This window comes from Dermacentor variabilis, chromosome 9 (genome assembly GCF_050947875.1).
Source record: "Dermacentor variabilis isolate Ectoservices chromosome 9, ASM5094787v1, whole genome shotgun sequence".
NCBI classification, from domain to species: domain Eukaryota; kingdom Metazoa; phylum Arthropoda; class Arachnida; order Ixodida; family Ixodidae; genus Dermacentor; species Dermacentor variabilis.
This window is the reverse complement of record NC_134576.1, coordinates 19,070,301-19,085,292: the sequence shown is the minus strand read 5'-3', so window position 1 is coordinate 19,085,292 and position 14,992 is coordinate 19,070,301. Positions and strand designations below refer to the sequence as shown.

The 14,992-nt window shown below is 45.2% G+C and overlaps 1 protein-coding gene across 1 annotated transcript in view; it reads right to left on the bottom strand.

The window, feature by feature from the left end:
- LOC142558267 (uncharacterized) overlaps window positions 1-14,992 on the bottom strand; it is a 208,114-nt gene that overhangs the window by 19,051 nt on the left and 174,071 nt on the right. The gene's annotated exons all lie outside the window — the stretch shown is intronic.

The window sequence follows — 14,992 nt, the reverse complement described above, 5'->3', positions numbered from 1 at the left end:
GAACTGATCCCATTTTTTTCTTTATGCTGCGCACATTTATGTGTACTAAGCCAAGTTCTCGTTTTATTTTGTAATCAGCTAAGGTATTTGTAACGTGAAAGTCCCAATTGTGAAATGAAGTGAACGAGGGCATCTAGGACATTTTTGTAAGATCATTCTCAGTGGTAATTCTTATCACATTCGCGCCTTCCGCCTCTCGAACTAGAATCTTGCCGTTTCGTGTCCAGACAAAGTTATAGTCGAGCTCTTTGGCAAGCTTTCTGCGTTTCCAAAAAAGTTCTTTCTGCGTTTTCGTTAAGTTTTCATTGATGAAAATTTTGTTTTTTCGAAAGGCGTTTTCCTTTCACAGCCAGCAGTTTCGGGTTGCTTGTTCTGTAAACTGACGATTATAGGAACGATTTTGTCATTCTGTGCCCTTAATCTGTGTACCCCTTCCAAAGAGTGCCTTTCAGGCAAGGGGACATCACGCTTTCTGCCAAGATCCACCAAGACCTGGTACAGATTCTGACCTTCTGTTTGTGGAATACCGTGTATGTCTACATTTTTTCCTTGTTGAGTACTGCTCAGCACTTCAACACATTTTCTTAGCTTTGAGATTTCATTGTCTTTCTTTTTTATAGTTTGTTCCAGTTTTTCGTGATTTTCTGCAATTGAGCAATTTGCCTTTGCCTATCATCGACCTTTGTCAGGAGCTCTTCAAACTTGGCTGCTAAAAATCTGTTGACTTTTCAATAGTCTCAGTTGTGGCGCACTGCTTGTTTACCTTTTTTTCAAGGTTTTCAAGCGTACACAAGACAACCACTAGTTTCTTATTTAGGTCGTCGATCAGCATAGCAGATCGACGGTACTAAAACAGTGACAGTGATTAGCAGGTACTAAAACAGTGATAGTGATTGGTTAGGAACGTGGGCTCTGGCAATTGTGTTTTGTTAAAAATATATGACAACGAGACAACAGTGATGCTAGAACATTCGAGGGCTTCTTGAATGCAAGGGCTGCCAATCATGTATTAAAATTACGTGGCCAAATTATTTTCAGAGTGTCGGTTTCGGCTAAGAAATTTAAGACTGTTTGCAGATTAAAAAGCGGTTCACTGCTAAGAAAACGTTCCGGGTGAAGAGGTATATTTTTGTGGTATGCAGAAGGGAATTTCCACTCTGCTTCTATTACAGGGCACTGAATAATAACAAGGAGGACTGTGAGATTTTTGCCGCATTTACTACTAGTCGGAGGATCCCCCCCATTGAAGATGTAAGGGTGAGTGCCCCAAATAACTCCTATTCTTCATCGGCAAACAAGTCCATCCTTTTACCATGCTGTTTTCTACCTTATCCAGTTGCCTAGTTTTGGTTTAATCATGTGTACCTTATTCTATAGTTGGGTATCCCACTCTCCTTGCCAATAATCATCCCTAAGTTTACAGCAAAGGAAAAGGTCATTGGCAAGAATGGGGATATAACCATCAGTGTCGCTAAAATTTACAGACGTAGCGTTTTCGTAAGCAGCTATGTTGCCTTTTACAAATTTGTGGCCAAGTACCCAGTATAAGACAATCACTTGGTTGTACATATATGCGGAGCACAACAAGCTATACAGTTAATTCAAAACAGAGTTCTTGTGTTTTCGTAGGCTAATTATGGCTCTCACAACACTTAATAAGTCTGTGAAGACAATAATAGCCTTAGCGATATGTGTGAGCCTTATCTGTTGTATAGCCGAGAGTATAGCGTGTGCTTGTGCTGTAAAGATACTAGTTTGTGGACTTCGTGCCCCGGAGGTAGAAAATGAGGGTCCGAGAGCTGCGTAAGCAGCACCAGCGGGAGGCTTCGAAGCATCTGTGTAATATTCAGCACATCAATACTTATCCTAAAGTTCAAGAAAATGGGAATGTATATGTGTCTCAAGTGATCGTTTTGACATTTCTAAGAAAGAAATGGCACTGGATAGTCTGCCTCTCCCAGGCGAGTAGAGGCCGAGTAGGAGCCATTACGACATTCTCTAAAGAGGGACGCCTGTTTATTCTGACAGTGCTTCCAACAGGAGTTTCAGATGAGGCCTAGTGGCCGGGTGGCTGCGGAAAAACGTGGCCGTGGAAAAGTGGTGAATGGTTGAATGACAAGGATGATCTATATGTGATTTTACCTTCAAGGCATTGGAAAAGCTTAGATATATCCTTTGGTAGTATAGATACCATTCGTTAGATTAAACCCATAGGCTTTGCATAGGGCTAGTCCTAAAGGCGCCTGTAGCAAGGCGGATGCATAAGTGGTGGATAGGCTCTAGCATTTTCAGAGAACTAGGTCCAGCATAAGTATAAACTATTGCTCCGCAGTCAATGAGTGTTAATATCAGACTTTCGTACAAGTTTATAAGGCATCTCCTGTCGCTTCCCTATGTTGTGCCTGACAGGAGCTTGAGAAGGTTCCCATTATCAAGGCATTCTGATTTAAGGTACTTCAGGTACAGGAAAAAACGTTAACGTGGAGCGTAAAATGATACCTAAAATTTATGTTCACGGCTTACAGATAGTCGTGATCTATTGAGATCTATTACGGGGTCTTGCAGTATACCTCTCTTGTTGGAGCACATGACACACGTACTTTTCTGAGGGTATAGTCTAAAACCGTTCTCGTCTGCCCACTTAGACATTCAAGTCAAGCTGTACTTGCCTCTCGCAGATAATTAGAATACATGATTTGTAACCTTGCTGGATGCCATCCACATATACAGAATAAATCATAGTACGTGGTATGGCAGTGTGAAGCGACTTCATTTAGACAATAAAAGGAGCGCAGCTCAGCACACCACCCTGTGGAACACCAGGATCTTGCGTAAAAGGACGAGACAGAACGTTACCGACTCTAAGATGGAACGTGCCGTGAGAGAGGTAACTCTGAATCACCTTCACTAAGTTGCTTCGGACTTCCGTTTCGGGGAGATCACGGAGGATTCAAAGCGCCAAGTTGCGTCATACGCCTGCTTCATATCTAAACATACTGACAAGAAAAGCTGTTTCTGCAGAAACGCATCACGGATATTTGTATCGAAGCAGACAAGATGATCAATTGGGGATCTACCTTCCCTAAAACCGCACTATAAAAGATCGAGTATTTTGTTGCTTTCAAGAGGATGAATGAGGTGCCGGTTAATCATTTTCTCAAAGAGTTTGCACAGAGAACTTGTCAGAGCGATAGGCCTATAACTACTGGGTAAGGAAGGGTCCTTGCCCCTTCTTAAGAATAGAAATTGCAATCGCTTCTTTCCAGGCGGACGGAATGTAACCGGCAGAGAACATGGGGTAAAAGAGCGACAGCATTGTTCTGTTCGTTTCAATGTGTAAATGTTTGATCATTTCATATAGTATTCTGTCACAACCTGGAGCTGACTTGTTACAGCAATTCGATGAGGCCTGGAACTCCGCTATAGTAAATGGACGATTGTATACATCATTGCATGTGGCTTTCCCACCCAGAGGCAGTCGTTCTGCTTGTCGCTGGTATTTCAGAAATGTATCTGTGTATACTGAAGTACTCGAAATGTGCTCAAAATATCCTCCTAGAGAATCTTCCTGGTGCTCAAGAGTGTCTCCCTGTGTATTTGACTAACGTATAGGATGAGTTTCGCGGCTATTTATTTTGTTCACCCTCTTCCGGGCTTTTCTTTCGCCTGCGTAAGAAGTGATGCTAGTCACGTATTTTCCCAACTTTCCCGTTTAGCGCGGCGGCGTGTTCTTCTGCCTCGTAACTTAATCGCTTTGCAGTTAATTAGGTTCTGTCTGGTTGGGTAGTTAAGTACGAGATTCCAAGCCCTGTGTCGCTTTTTCCGCGTTTGCTTACACTTTTCATTCAACAATGAAATATGTCGTTTCGAAGGCGGCCTGTTTAATTTAGGAATGCATGGTGACGCAGCATCAATTACAAATGCTGTTATGCAATCTACCGCATAGTCTAGAATAAATACACAAATATTATTCCAGGGCAGGTGTGTCAGTTCGCTCAACGTCATTTAGTCGGCTGAATCGACTTTCCATCAAAAAGCGTGTGTAGTGCGCTCATCTTGTTTTGTAAGGCTTAAAACTACAAGGAAGTCATGGCTTCCATAAGTGTTAATAATCACATCCCACTCCACATATGGCACAACTGTACTGGACACTATGGTTAGGTCTATGGAAGAAAAGGTTTTGTACGTAGGGCTGCATAATGTTAGATTTTTTTTTAAGAAAGCAGGCATTTGCAGAGAATAGGACGTTTTCTAAAAGCCGTCCTCTCGTATCACAGCGAGTGTCACCCCACATTGTTCTATACGCGTTTAGATCACCAACGACTATGTAACAGTGAGAGAGCTCATCAATAACGCTTTGAAATGACTTTCCAAAGAGTTGATTTCTTGGGGATATGTATACTGAGGTTATGGTGACTAGTTTGTTGAATAGCACTGCTTCGATTGCAACTGCCTCAAGAGAAGTTCGCAGCGATGCCTCGATTTGGGCCAGTTGGTTCATCTTGACGGTATTCATAAAAAGCGCTAAAGACGAAGAGAAAGTCGAAGGAACACATACGGCAGGACTGGCGCGGCTTACAACTGGCGTTTATTACAAACGGTCATCTATTTATGCTCTGCACATCGTGTACATCATGCACTCATTATCTACACAGAAAGATTGAAATGAATCATATCATGTACAAGTAAGGAAAGCAGGCGACAAGTGCGTCAGCTGTACATCTTTGGTTTTGCAAGAAAAAGAAGCGACGTTTAAGTCGAGATATCTAGATACTTGAACTGATTGACCATACATCGTATGTATGATATCATTCATTTCAATATTTGTGTGTATGATAATGAGTGCATGATGCACGTGATGCGCAGAGCATCAATAGATGACCTTTTGTAATAAACGCCAGTTGGAAGTAGCGCCAGTCCTGTCGTATGTGTTCATTTGGCTTCGTCTTCTTCTTTAGCACTTTTTAATGAAAACCATCAGGAGTTCGCAGTTTCAGATGACGGCAGCGAACACCCCTGTCGTCTGTTATACACTCTAAGAAAAAAACGAACCGAAGGTGAGTCACAGCAACTTGAGTCTTTTTTTCTTTCCTAAGACACATTTTTTGTGTGAGTAGAGTCAGAAAATAATGAGTCAGTTGACACCAATGGCTTGTGAAGAGTCGTGGTACAAAATCGCGACTTAGTAATTTTAAATCTGTCTTGGTGCGAGAAAGATTATAACGCAGAAGAATTACCAGATAATTTCTTTTGATTTATACTTGCTTCTGGCTTAGGCGGACCCACAGGGTTTGTGTCCTGGTTTTAATGCAGTGTCTCACTCTCTCCTTCTTGTCATGTTCTGCAATGACTTCTAACTCTAAATGTTGATTTTATTTGACCGTGTCTGTTGAAATCGGCTAGCTGGTTTTTGTGGTAAGGAAGACCTGGACTTGTCACACTGGATTCTGACCATAAGTAAACCTAAAAAAAAGTATTGGCTACGAAGCTGAGCCCAGCAATGAGATAAGCTCCGTAGACGCGCTCAACAGTGTCGATTGTATATGTAGTTCCACGACGTAAAATTTCATTTTGAAGATTTAAATTCCAAAACCAAGATATTATTATGAAGGACGCGGCAATAGGGAAATGCAGATTCATTTTTAGCAGTTTGGATTATTTAAAATGCACGGAATGCACGGTATACGAACGTTTTTGTATTCTGCCCCCAGTAGAATCCGGCTGCCGCGGTTGTGATTGAACCTGTGACCTCGAACTCAGCGACACAACATCAAAGCCACTAGGCGTTCCACGACGAGAGTGAAACATTAGCGCACGCAACACTGCTTTTGAGCCTCTTTAGAAATATAAAAACAAAAATGTAGTAGTTTAACCCGAAAGGCAATGCTTTGATAGCCATAGCAATGTATTAGACAACTACAAAAAGCGAGGTTCGTAGTTTCATCGGATGCATAATTTGTGGTAAACATTCGCTAATTAAATAACCAAGCACGGGCTCACGCGCGCACTTGTAAATGTGAACAGATCTTACTCAAGTACAACGAACCCTCGCAGTCACAGCGTTGGCGTGAAGGGCGCGAACAGAGGGGACCGCATGTCACTGCTGCCTCTTCCTTCAACGCGTCTCCGAAACATTAAATTGTAGAAGAGTACGCATTTGGGCTTGTTGGTTCATATTGGGGCTGGAATATGAGAGAATGAATGTATTGCTGATTGTAATAACTTCATCCGTGCATGCAATCTTCATGCCCTTGTTCAGGTGGCTAAACTCTTTTGTGAAGTTCGACACCATTACGTTCACTGTTCCTCCATTTAGCTGAAGAATACCTCTTGCGGTACCGATTTCACGGTTTAGTAGTAAGTGTTCGTCAGCCTCGACGATGGCTTCCATGTAACCGGCTACTTCCGCACCGACGGAATACAAAATGATTCTCGAGGCAGATTACTAACCTCATCTTCAAGCAGACTCGAGGCGCGGTGGCATGGAGCGCTCTCCAGCGGTATCGCTTGGCCTGTGAGCAGCGTTACGGATTTGGACTTCAGGTCGATGATCGCACCGCATTGGCTCAGGAATCCCATACCCAGAATGACGTCTCGTGAGCGTTGTCGTAGGATTACGAAGGTCGCAGAGTAAGTCTGGCAATGAACAGTAAATTCTTCCTGCGCACATTCCTGTTGGCGTAATAACCTGTCCTCCAACCGCTCTGATTTTGTGCCTTCCCATGAAGTTTTAATTTTCGTGAACTGGGCGGTGGTGGATCCACTGACGACAGAATATACGGCTTCTGTGACAGCTATAGCGCTCACTACGCAACCGTCCAGAAACACATCGCGTTCGGAGGTCCTTTGTGATGCATTGCATTTAAGTCGCGGCGTTGTATCATGGCTGTTACCTCTCGTCGTCAGGTCTTGTCTCGGCGATGTTTTGTATGCTTGCACGTTTCGTCTGGATGGTAGTGTGCGGTTGCTGCACTGTCCGGATAATAATTGCAGCGTTGTCGCCTTAGGTGGAAGATACTCAGATTTTCGACGAACAGCAACCACGCCTCTATTGATTGCTGTTTTTAGTTTTCCGGATCAGGACTAAAGGACCGACCATGGTTTGGGGCAGTGTACGGTCACTGCTGCGACGAGTGGTAGCGGCCTGGCAGCAGTGAACTATCAGATGGTCGAGGTCTCCACAGAGTGGCAGTGACGTAATCAGCGATCTCAGGAGGTCATTCGCCAATCTGTGGACGCGGTGCGTTGAAAGCGAACTTTCATTGTCCTGTTTCGCGGTATAGCCAGCAGCCCTAGACATGTCCCGATTTTCCGCAGTGGCAGCAGAGCGGGCGGTGGTTTAGTGCACGCCAAACATCCGTCTTTCTTTGGGCGTTGCGTGGGCTCGCAGACAGACGGTTTGGCGGCAGTGCCAGAAGCTGGCGGCGGAATTGCGGTGTTACTGGCCCCTCGCGCGGGCTCGGAAGTAGAACTCGAACTTGACGGCGGCCAATGGTGGCGTAGAACATCACTTCAGGTGGGAGTTGCGGCAATGGGGAAATTCCAGTAACTTCAGTGACCGCTTAAGTTGTTCCTTCACTATGCCACGTCATCGATCAAAGCCTCCTCAGGTTGCGACCTTGGGCAAAACTTCTGTCGCTCTTTCCGTACGACCACTATAATTGTTTCGCACTGGTAGTATGTCCCTCGCACTCAAGCATCAGTGTACTTTGTTGCCAGCGCACAGTGGTTCTAATGCCTGGCGTGCATTTCAAGCGTAGTCTCAATTATTGTGGCCATCGAAACGAATCAGCGATGGTGATGAGCGAGTTTCATGCGAATCCTCACAAGAGTTGTTCTTTTACACCCCTGCAGCAGAAACCGAGCTTCCTTTTATGCAGAGATGTTGGAGTTGGCGTGGCGGAACAGGTAAATCAACTACTCACTAAATATCACGATGTTCTCGTTTAGGAGCTGTAGACGGGTTTCCAAAAGAATTTCTGCCCTTTCCTAGCTTACGACAGCCGTGAAGGTCTTCAACATGTTCTTATGAAATAGTTCCCAAGTTTCTTGGGTGGCCTCTGTTCTAGAACCAGGCCCCAGAAGCGTAATGCAAAGTAGACATAGCGTAACTTATCCTCGCTTTTCCAGTTGTTGAACGTCGAGGTCCCCTCGCATCTCTCCAGCCAGGTTTCAGGGTTTTCAAACGATGTTCAGAAGGTACGTAGCTCCGCGGGGGTTTTGAGAACGTTGGCTGCAGGCGAAGCTTATTTTGTCGTCTTCATAGATGACTCCTCCATGATCTTCCTGGTTGTCTCACGTAGAATTTCGTGCTACGGGGGCAAGTTTTGTAGCCTGCAGCTACTTCGGTGGTCTCGGATGCCATTTCTGTTGCCTTCAAGGTTTGGGCTTCGCTGAGGCATCATGTATATGAACGCAACATCAGCTCGAGCTGTAGTGACGGTGAACTACAGTAGTACAACGGAAGTCACGGAAATAAGTACTTATTTTGCGAAGCTTTAGTGTACCGAGTCCAACAGGAAACACTCAGAACAACGAGAGCGACGAGCACCGATCACCGCTCAATCGCCGAAGTGTGACCTGCTGCTCAAGCGCATCAAATTTCATACGTGGCTCGCTGAAGGTTCCGGTGCGATTGCCGATGCTCTCCCATCTTCCAGAAAGTACAACACTATTAGCGTTGCAGATAGAATCAACGATACGATTCTACTAAGTTAGAAATCACGTAGACGCGTGTTGCCCTGTCGATAACAATTGGTTGTTAGCGGGTGAAATACAGTCTCGAGAAAAAGTATACTAATGTACACGTGTCCGTATAATTATTGTGCAATATAAACGCTCTTTGACGCAAATACTGTGACGAGTCATTTTTCACTGCAGTTATTGTAGTCCATAAGCAGAGCACATAAATAAACAATCTGTTTCCCACCGATTTCCCAGCCTTTCACTAATGATATCACAAGCGACCTTTATTCCGTGTCACAATGTGAGCCCAACTACACATGCTTCTCTGCTTCTGCCCTGCTCCGAGCCCTTCAGATGAAGCCCACATATCTCTCATATGAATTATTTTAACATCACCTACACTATGAATGAATGTGTGGTTTTTATTTGCGTAAGGGCCAGGTATGGCCAAAGAGCGCCATGCAAGTGCTAGTGATTTCGCAGTGGAGTGATGGGTTCTATGAAGCTGATGTGAAGTTGCTGTAAAGGGGCCTAAAATATAGTCACTGTAAAGTGCGTCAAATGTACGTGTAATAAAATTATGGCGATGACAAATGACGTGTACTATGAGCATTAAGGTGCATTGCAAAATAATGAGACGACATGAAAAAATGCATAACATTCTAAAATTAACTAGAGCACCGTGGCCTCGTTAGAGCCCTTGAGACACAAGGGCCTGGAGGCATGTGCTACATAAAACAACTATCACAGCGGCATCCTCTGGAAAGAGGATGCGCCAAGAATTTATTGGGCTCATAACATCTAGGATAACCTCATATAAAAAATTGCGGACTACTTTGGTGTTGAAAAATGGTTCCTTACCAAGAAACATAGCTGGGTGAACAGGTACTCAATAACGATATGCAAGAGGAAAATGTTCCTTTCTTTCAGATTCGGCTTTGCGACACTCCAAGAGGACGTGGAGGATGGTCAGCCTCACACCACATCAACCACAGGTTGGCGGTCATTTCCAGTAAGCAGAAAATTGTGAGTACGAAACGTCTGCCCTATTCTGAGGCGGCAGAATAGGACATCTGTTCGCCGTGATTTTGTTGGGGAAGGACAAATACCTAACTGTGGCTTTATAACGTGCAGTTTATTGTTTATTTCTGCGTTCCACATGCATTAACAGTGGTGTCGCAGTTTCTTACGCAGAATGGCTTCAGTACATTACCCTCGATACCTCTATGGCCAAGTACCGAGCATATTACATGTATATGTGATAGATAAATATTGCATAGGAGGGAGTAAAGTTAAATGAAAACATGATTTTCAAGCTTTTGTGATGAAATTAGCGCTTTTACGAGACTTAGCGAGTCTGTGTATACAATTGCTCTGTCGAGTCTCTATTTCTGTATATGTTTTACTGCAGACAGTACTGCATATACTGCATAGGCTTGTGCAGTGAAGTTACTTGTTTGCGGGTTCAATAAGTCAAATTTAGAGCAGCATAAGATACACCAGCATGTGATTTTGACGCGTCTGTGTAGAATTCGGAGCAGCTGTACTTCGATTGAAGTTCACGGAAATGCATAGCGATTTCGAGGTCAGGTGCGTGCTTTGTGACCTCTACAAAGGATACGTCACAGTCTATCACCTGCCACTCCCAGGGCGGTAATAGCTTAGCTGGAGGCATTAGCCGATGTTCGAGAACAGGGACATCCATTTCCGTGCTAAGTTCTCTTGCACGCAGTGAGAAAGGAAGTCTCATAGAGGGTTTATTATGAAGAAGTGTTTCACACGTCAAGTCGTTAACAGTTTTGAAACACGGATGTTCTTTATGGGAGCGCACATTGAGAAACTAGGTAGAGCTGATGTACGTTCTGTAATAATGTAGTGACCACTCATCTGACTCTGCATATAGAATTTCGACGGGGCTTGTTCTAAATGCGCCAGTGGCCAGGCAGATACCCAGATGATGAACGGGGTCTAACATCTTTAGCGCGCTCGGTGTGGCAGAGTGATAAACCACGGCCCCATAGTCAAGCCGTGATCGAACTAGGCTGCTGTAAAGATTCAACAGGCACCTCCTGTCGCTACCCCATGTAGTGTGGGATAGAACTTTAAGTAAGTTCATGGTTTTTAGACAATGTTCTTTCAGACATTTTATGAGTGAAATGAAAGTGAGCCTCGAGTCAAGAATAACACCTAGAAGTTTGTGCTTTTTGTTGAAAGGAATTTGTTGTCCACCCAGTTCTACACAGGGATCAGGTACCAGGACTCTCTTTTTGTGAAGAGAACACAAGAACTTTTGTGCGCGTTAATTTTAAATCCATTTTGGTCTGCCCATTTCGACACCTTGTTTAAGCCCTGCTGTCTTTCGCATACTTTGAGGTTTCAGGATTTGAAGCCTATTTGTACATCGTCTACGTGTACGGAATAAAATATGGCCGGTGACAGTAAAGCACGTAGTGTGTTCATCTTAACGATAAAGAGAGTGCAGCTGAGCACGCCTCCCTGGGGTACACCAGTTTCCTGCGTAAAAGGACGTGACAGTGCATTACCGACTTTTACACGGAAGGTACGACTGGACAAATAGCTTTCAATTATTTTCAACATATTTCCACGGATGCCCATTCCCGACAAGTCTCGCGAGATCCCGTAACGCCATATTGCGCCATATGCCTTCTCCATATGACACAATATGTCTCGAGAGAAAATACTGTTTGTTTACAAATGCATCGCGGATATATCCTTCAATTGGCACAAGATGATCGGTTGTCGACCGCCCTTGTCTCAAGCCACACTGATAGGGATCTAGCATATTGTTGAGTTCAAGGAAATGTACGAGTCTGTGATTAATCATTTTTACAAAAAGCTTACACAGACAATTTGTAAGAGCTGTCGGACGATAACTTGCTGCCAAAGAAGGGTCTTTTCCCTGCTTCAAAACAGGAACCACAATCGCTTCTTTCCATGTAGATGGCAGGTATCCCACAGCCATATAGTGCTGAAAAGTGAGAGTAGTGTAACTTGTGTGTCAGTATGTAAGTTTCTGATCTGATCATGTCATACATGACTCTGTCAGGTTTCAGTGCAGTGCTTTTGCATGTGTTCAAAGCAGCGCTCAACTCGGCAATACTGAAAGGCCGGTTATAGGGTTCATTCTGTCTGTATTCTCGTATGACTGGTTTGCATTCTTCTGTTTGTTTGTTTGAGAAAGGATTCGGAATAATGGATTGAGCTCGACACACGCTCAAAGTGCTCCCCAAGTGAATCTGCCTGGTCTTGCGGGGTATCGCCTTGTGTATTTACGAAAGGGAGGGAGTATGTTTGTCGCCCTCTTATCCTATTAACCCTGTTCCATACTTTGGCCTCATCTGTATACGAGTTGATACCCAATAAAAACTTCTGCCAACTCTCTCTTCTGGCCTGTTGGCGAGCTCGCCTGCCTTGGGATTTTACTATTTTAATGTTGATAAGACTCTCCGCAGTGAGGGAAGCTTGTAGCAGCCCCCACGCTTTGTTTTGTTTCTTACGAGCGATCCTACAATCGTCGTTCCACCACGGGACATGCCGTTTACATGCCAAGCCATTTACTTCTAATATGCATTTAGGTGCGGCATCTATTATGAAGGCTGTCAAATACTCCACAGCAGCATCAATTTCTAACGAGGACATGTCATTCCAGGAAATACTAGTGAGAGTTCCGAATTTCTCCCAATCTGCAGTATCAATCTGCCACCTAGGAGCCTGTGATGGATATTCGTTTTCTTTAGATGTTCCTAGCAGTATGGGAAAGTGGTCACTTCCGTAAGGGTTGTTGGTAACTTCCCATTCGAGTTCAGGTAGTATAGTCGGGGAAACTATGCTAAGATCTACTTAAGAACAGGTTCTGTTTGTAAGAGAGTAATATGTGGGTTCCTCCTTATTCAACAGGCCCGCACCAAAAGAAAAAAGGAACTGTTCAACAAGACGTCCTTGCGCGTCTATACGAGAACTGCCCCACAGGTAGTTGTGTGCATTGAAATCGCCAAGAACATAGGGTTCTGGCAATTCATCTATAAATAATTGAAATTCATGTTTGCTTAGTTTGTAATGTGGAGGTATATAAAGCGAGCAAATAGTGATAAGTTTGTTTAGCAGAACAACTCTAAACGCCGCTGCTACAAGGGCCGTTCGTAGCTGTAAACGTTGACACGCTATGCTTTTTGAATTACAATTGCAACACCGCCCGATGATGCGATTGCATCATCGCGATCTTTGCGAAAAGTAACATACGGTCGAAGAAAGTTTGTGTATTTTGGTTTCAAGTGTGTTTCCTCTAAACACAGCGCTTTTGGATTATGTTCGTGGATCAGTTCTTGCACAGCATCAAGGTTTCTAAGGAGAGCTCTGCCGTTCTATTTAATAATTTGTGTGTCCATATTGGAAGTAAATAGGTGCTGTGTGTACGGAAACGGAAGTGATGCCTTAGACTACAGAGCTCTTTCGAGGCCCTGTAATCGGGGTTTTGCCCTTTCTGAAGCGTTCGAGGGAACCTCGCCGCAGCTTAGGCGCTTGGCGCGCTGTGGGGATAGGTGTAGTGTCCATTGCCTCTTGTGAGGCGCCGGACACGTGCTCTTGAGAGCGAGAAGTTACGAGAGAAAGTCCCGCCCTGGAGGGCAAGACCCCTGCGCCCACCAGCCCGGAGGACTATGGGGCTCCCTGAGGGATTTGACTGCGCCGGCTGTTGTCCGCGCTGGAAGGGGCCAGGGAGGTTGGGGCAGCCTCGGCTGCGCCCACCTTCGGGGTCGATGGCCCCGTCTACTGGGTTGGCGTAGCAGCGCTAGCTGCAGCCGCCGGGGGGGAGGGGCGGATGGCGTCACTGCCGTCTCACTGGGCGTGGGTGGCACGACTGCCTTAGACCATCGTCGTGCTGCGCCCTGGCGCGCCACATCGGCAAACGTGTTCTTTGGCAGGAAGGATACGCGCCTGCATGCCTCCTTGAAATTTATAGTTTCCTTTACTTTGATCGTTACAATCTCTTTCTCCTTTTTCCAAGATGGGCACGACCGCCAGCACGCGGCGTGCTCCCCATCACAGTTCACACAGTGGAGAGTGTTTTCACACGATTCAGCGGAGTGCTCATGAGCACTGCATTTTGCAGAAGTTCGGCGGCCGCCGCAGTTCGATGAGCTGTGGCCAAATTGCTGGCATTTAAAACATCTCAGAGGGTTTGGGACATATGGTCTGACCCGGAGCTTCACATATCCTGTCTCAATACTCTAAAGGAGCACACTTGAACCAAATGTAAGAATTAGATGTTTTGTTTTAATCTCTTTTCCATCGCGCCTTAGCAGAATTCTCTGAATATTGATTACATTTTGATAGCTCCAGCCTTCTAATAGTTCAACGTCCATAATCTCCATCAGGCCATCATCCCAAACTACACCACGGGTGGTGTTCATCGTGCGGTGCGGGGACACTGTCACTGGGACATCTCCAAATGATACAAGGTTAGGCAGTTTCTCGAGTTGCTTTTTGTCGCGGAGCTCCAAAAGGAGATCACCGCTAGCCATCTTTGATGCTTTATAGCCTGGTCCAAATGCCTGAGTTAGGGTTTTCGAAACAACAAAAGGTCAGATTGTTCTCGCTTGTTTTTCTTGTTTTTCAGAATAGATGAGATGAAATCGCGGGAAAGTTTCTTTCTTGGCGTCCAAAAAATTCAAAGATTTCTTCGGTGCGCCCCCTTTTCAGGGAGCGATCAGATAGTGGAGGGAAAGAACTAGCCATAAGTTGGAGTGTATTTTTCGGCAGTAGCGCCAGCCACCCACCAAGGAGCCCAGCAGGGGGACGCTGCAGGGCCTGTAAAACAGGGCCTACAAACGCCAGCTGTACGTTACCACTATAACCAAATTTGACATAACCCAGGTTGGCTACTCCCACAAGGTAAACCCTTGCTCCCAGGAAGATCGGAAGTAATAAAGAAATGAGAATGAGACAGGAAAGATGGAAAGTGAGAAAAAGATGAAGGTTGGAGGGAGAGAGAGACAGGAAAAGGCAACTACCGATTTCCCCCGGGTGGGTCAGTCCGGGGGTGCTGTCTACGTGAGGCCGAGGCCAAAGGGGTGTGTTGCCGCCGCCAAGGGGCCATAAAGGTCCAAACACCCGGCATTGGCTCAACCCCCAGGATACCCTTTTCCCCGGACACGGCTAAGCCGCGCACGGTTAGACGTGGGAGGGTCCAACCCTCGTGTGCTCAGTTACGTGGTTTCGCAACACACCAAACGCCTCCTGACGCAGACGTCCCTGCGGGGATCACGTACACTACACCTCCTTATGGATA